A 5,226-nucleotide genomic window follows, 5' to 3' on the forward strand; every position below is an offset into this window, starting at 1 on the left:
TCTAGTAGAGTACTTACATATTTACATACTACATACATACATACATACATATGTAGTTCGATTGTCGATAGTTCAAATAGTGTGAATAAAAAGGTGATTTGAAGCTTTAAAGGCGATATTTTCGGCTTTAGTTTAGGTTACGCGTAGAAGTCTTGACTTTGGAGGCACGTACAGGCAGGTAAGTTTTGATTGCCAAGTTATACAATAAGTGATTTAACTAACTATGAGCTTTTGTACTAGAATTATTTATTAAAAATTTTTATACCCGAGCGCACTTGTGCACAAGGGTATTATAACTTTGTTCACATAACGGTTGTTTGTAACAGGCAAAACGAATCGAGATAGATATAGACAAATGTGTACAAAAATGCTCAGAATGAAAAGATAAATCGATTAAGCCGCGACTGTCTGTCCGTCCGTCCGCAGTAAGGCGCCTTTAAATAAAAATATACGCATCTAGTAAAAATACGGCCCCAGGGAGCTGACTGGCTAGCTAGAGAAGTAGCAGCCACTCGACCGATAGGACCAGAACCCTTCCTTGCAGTCGGCCCTCATACTATCAGGAAAGAGTAAGAGCAGAAGAACAATACCTAAGTAGGAGAACACGTCTGGACTAAGGCAGGCAAAATAACTGTTAGGAAGCCATAACCCCAGAATATCCACAGAACTAATCACATTCCAGGAGACTGTCTTGCGATTTTTAACTATCTTGGGACTTCTAACCAGTCACTGAAGGCTGCAGGTCCATATGATTAGCGCAGACAACTCCACTTTGTGTGAAAACATCACGGCGCACGCCACAAATCGGAGGAGAAGCTCGGCCAAACACTAACATATGTGTATGCGCCAATCTATTATTACTATTATTATCTACGCATCTAGCCGACTTGTAATGCGTTACCCCACTGATACAAAAAAAGTGCTTACCAGAAAAGGAAAAATCTTTTAAACAATTTCAGAGTGCTCAGAATTTATGAGTCTAAAATGAGTATTTCCGAATGTTCGAGTTATCTTGTGTTCGAGTTTTCGTTAATGCACTGTAGTTCGGGGTTTTTTCGTATTATTAACGGATTAGTTCTTTATCTTTCTTGGCGCTGTAACTGCCTAAGCGATTTTGGCCGAGTACAAAATAACAGGCCAGTCATTTCTCTTCTGTGCTAGCTGACGCCAATTGGAAATGTCAAGTGAAGCCAAGTACTTCTCCACCTGGTCTTTCCAACGCAGAGGAGGCCTTCCCATTCCTCTGTTACCAGCATCGCGGCCCGCGTTGAATATTTTCAGAGCAGGAGCGTTTGTGTCCATTCGAACGACATGGCCAAGCCAGCGGAGCCGCTGAATTTTAATTCCCAAATAAACGAAGTCGTCTACTTTTTCAAACTTGTAACTGTCAACAGTGACGTGGGTATGCTCTGACTGTTTGTGTGATGACAGGAGATACTTCGTTTTGTCCTCGTTCATCACCAGATCCATTCGCTTTGCTTCTCTATCCAATTCCGAGAAGGCAGAACAGACGTAGCCCTTGTTTTAACCGATAATATCGATGTCGTCGGCATACGCCTGCAATTGTACGCTCTTGTAAAGTATTGTGCCTGAGCGGTTCAGTTCTGCGGCTCTTATTTTCTTCTCCAACATCAGATTAAAGAAATCAGACGAAAGGGAGTCCCCTTGTCTGAAACCTCGTTTGGTATCAAACGGCAGGGAGAGGTCCTTCCCTATCCTGACGGAGCTGGTGGTATTGCTCAATGTCGTTTTACACAGCCGGATTAGTTTCGCGGGGATACCAAACTCAGACATCGAGGCATAAAAGCAACTTCTCTTCGTGCGGTCGAAAGCGGTTTTGAAATCGACAAATAGATGGTGTGTGTCGATGCTATTCTCGCGGGTCTTTTCCAAGATTTGGCGTATTGTGAATACCTGATCTATGGTGGATTTTCCAGACCTAAAGCCACACTGCTAAGGTCCAATCAGCTCGTTGACGGTGGGCTTCAGTCTTTCGCACAATACACTCGATAAGATCTTATAAGCTATGCTTAGAAGGCTGATTCCGCGGTAGTTGGCGCGTATGGCGGGGTCGCCTTTCTTGTGGATTGGGCAGAGCACACTTAAATTCCAGTCGTCGGGCATGCGTTCATATGACCATATTCTGCATACGAGCTGATGCATGCACCTCATCAGCTCCTCGCCGCCGTACTTGCATAGCTCGGCTGGCAGGCCGTCAGCTCCAGCAGCTTTGTTGTTTTTCAGCCGCGTAATCGCTATTCGTACCTCGTCATAATCAGGCGGTGGGACAGCTACTCAATCATCGTCGACTGGGGACTCGGGTTCGTTTTCTTCACTACTTTCAGAGCTGCTGCCATTCAATAGGTTGTAAAAGTGTTCCCTCCATAATTTAAGTATATTCTGGACATCGGTCACTAGGTCGCCATTGTTGTTCTTACAGGAGTTCGCCCCGGTCTTGAAACCTTCCGTAAGTCGCCTAACCCTCTGGTAGAATTTTCGGGCGTTCTTCCTGTCGGCCAGCATCTCAAGCTCTTCGCACTTACGTATTTCGGCCTCTCTCTTATTGCAGAAAATACGTCTCGCTTCCTTTTTCAGTCCCCTATAACGGTCCCACATGGTTCGCGTTGCGCCCGATCGCAGCGTGACCCTATAGGCGGCGTATTTTTTCTCTGCGGCTTCTTGACATTCCTCATCGTACCAGTTGTTCTTTCGGGCTCGCTGAAATCCAACTGCTTCTTTTGCGGCGGTACTTAATGATCGGGAAATGTGGTTCCACTGCTCGCGTATGTCGGATTGTTGAACAGGTCTAACGTCTAAAACGCTGGAAGCATGCCTTCCGGCTATCACAGCATGATCGATTTGAATTCTCGTTTTTCGACCTGGAGACATCCACGTAGCCGATGGATCTTTTTATGCTTGAACCTAGTACTGCATACTACCATGTTTCGGGCCTCGGCGAAGTCGATCAGCCTCAGTCCGTTAACGGACGTTTCGTCATGGGGGCTGAATTTTCCGACAGTGGCTGTGAACTTGTCCCCAAATAGTGCTGAAATGGTTCAGAAATAGTCCTGAACAGGTCCCGAAACTGTTTCGAAATAATTCCGGAAATGTCCTAAAAGAGTCGAAAAAGTCACGAACTTTTCCCGAAAGGATCCGAAATAGTCCCTTATTAGTCTTGAACTAGGCTCGAAATAGGCCAGAACTAGTCCCAAAATGGTCCCCAAATAGTTGTGAATTTGTTCCGAAATGATCCGAAAAGAGTTCCGAAAAGGTTCTGAAATATTCCTGAATAGGTACCGAACTGGTCCTAAACTAGCCGTGAGCTAGTCGCGAAATGGCCCTGAAGTAGCCCTGAACTAGGCCAGAAATATTCATTTGTACACACAGGAAGGTATTACAAATTTTCTGCTAGGTTAACGCAAATTATACCCATACCGAGAGCTAAGATATTTACACCTCAAAAATTGCTCTTATATGATCTCTCAAGAAGTATCTTTCAATATCTATAACCATAACCGTTGTATATCTCTAATAGTATTGTAAATGAAAAACTAAACATTTAAGTACTCTCACCACGATTTCACTTTTGACACAGTTTTATCGGAATTTGTACATATGTAGTTACGTTTCACGCTTCACTTCATCTTCTCAATGGGTTTTCATTTTAACTTCATGGGCCTAAAACAATTCAAGGCAAAAATTTTAATACAATATTTGTAGGTCAAATAGTACAGCTGAAATCGAATAGAATAAATTGCTCGCGCTAACATATCGTCGCTTCAGAAAACGGATGACGAATGTGCAAAATCACGATTTTGGGATTTTGATGCAGATTTACTAAGTTGGACATGCTCTTTCGATTTCTGCAATCCATTTTTTTATATCTCCATTAGTTTTTGAGATATTTCGTGCGCATTTTGTCGTATGTTACATAATATTAATGATTGGGTATGCCTTTTGTTGTATGTGCTGAAAATGCGTCACATACGACAAATTCCCATACAAACGTGCCTTTTTTTAATCATAAAACGTTTGTCGTATGTGGCACATACGACAAATTCCCATACAAATGTAATCTTTTTTTAATCATAAAACATTTGTCGTATGTATCGCAAAACTTTGAACTTACGACAATTGGATGGTCCTCTACTATAACGATACAATTAAAATTGAAAATTAAACTAAGTAACTAATTTTAAAATTTTAAATTTTTAAATTTTAGCTTGCACTGAGTCTCCAATGAAATGAAAGAGATAAAAATGTACAAAAGACTGAATTTAAGTATTGTTTTTTGTTTTTATATAAAGAAAACGTATGTTCGTAACATATTTACAACATAAGAGATGTACAGATTTTTTTTATTAAATACATGATTATGTTTTTGTTATGTTTTTTCTAATAAGTAATCATTATTTAATAAATATGTCTGTTTTTTTCATCAAATTATACCATCGTCGTTGAAATAGATACTTTACTATTGTCGTATGTTCTGTGGAAAAAACAAAGTGGTGAGTAAACGCTACTTACGACAAATGTATACGGAATGAAAAGTAAATTTTCTCATTAACGTTAAGAGATATTAAATGTAAAAATATGGGAAATCAAAACTAATAACACCAACTACGTCTCCTTCAAAAGTTACAAAAATCTACCGTACAGTTTCGGATTAATTCGACCTTAAACTTCAAAGTCAATTTTCTCAAAACCGTGTTTTGTAACATTCGACATCCGTTTTCTGAGACGACGATATGCAGATGTTAACGCAAACACCGTGCAACAAAATTATTTATGCATTCCCGCATTCGTTTCTTTTGTTCTAAGCTTCAGCTGGTGCCGAAGTTTTACTCTTTTTTTAACTACCTAAAAGGGCATATTTGCGCATTTTACTTGGTCGCCCAGTCGGTTATTGTCAGATTTACTCAAAATGTTATCAGCGACGAGCAACAACAACAGCAACAACACGAACAAATAATGATAATTGCGACAACGGCAATTTAAACAATTTACGTTGATAAAGCAAAATTGTGCCGTCTACATACACAGGTGGTCGCTCGTAAAGAGCTGGAAGGGGGCCTGGGGTCAGTTTACAATTCCATAAATATCTCTAGTAAAACAACTTTTAATAAGCAATGATGGCGCATGACTTGCAAATTGTTGTTAAGTACTAAAATTAATTTCGAAAACAAGTAAGAAAGGCTAAGTTCGGGCGGAGCCGAACATTAAATA

At 40.5% G+C, this 5,226-nt stretch overlaps 1 protein-coding gene across 3 annotated transcripts in view; it reads left to right on the forward strand.

Annotated features, from left to right (window-relative positions):
* LOC118740730 overlaps positions 1-5,226 on the forward strand; it is a 226,132-nt gene that overhangs the window by 86,262 nt on the left and 134,644 nt on the right. The gene's annotated exons all lie outside the window — the stretch shown is intronic.

This window comes from Rhagoletis pomonella, unplaced genomic scaffold (assembly GCF_013731165.1).
Source record: "Rhagoletis pomonella isolate Grant_MI unplaced genomic scaffold, Rhpom_1.0 Rhpom_scaffold_00006, whole genome shotgun sequence".
NCBI classification, from domain to species: Eukaryota; Metazoa; Arthropoda; class Insecta; order Diptera; family Tephritidae; genus Rhagoletis; species Rhagoletis pomonella.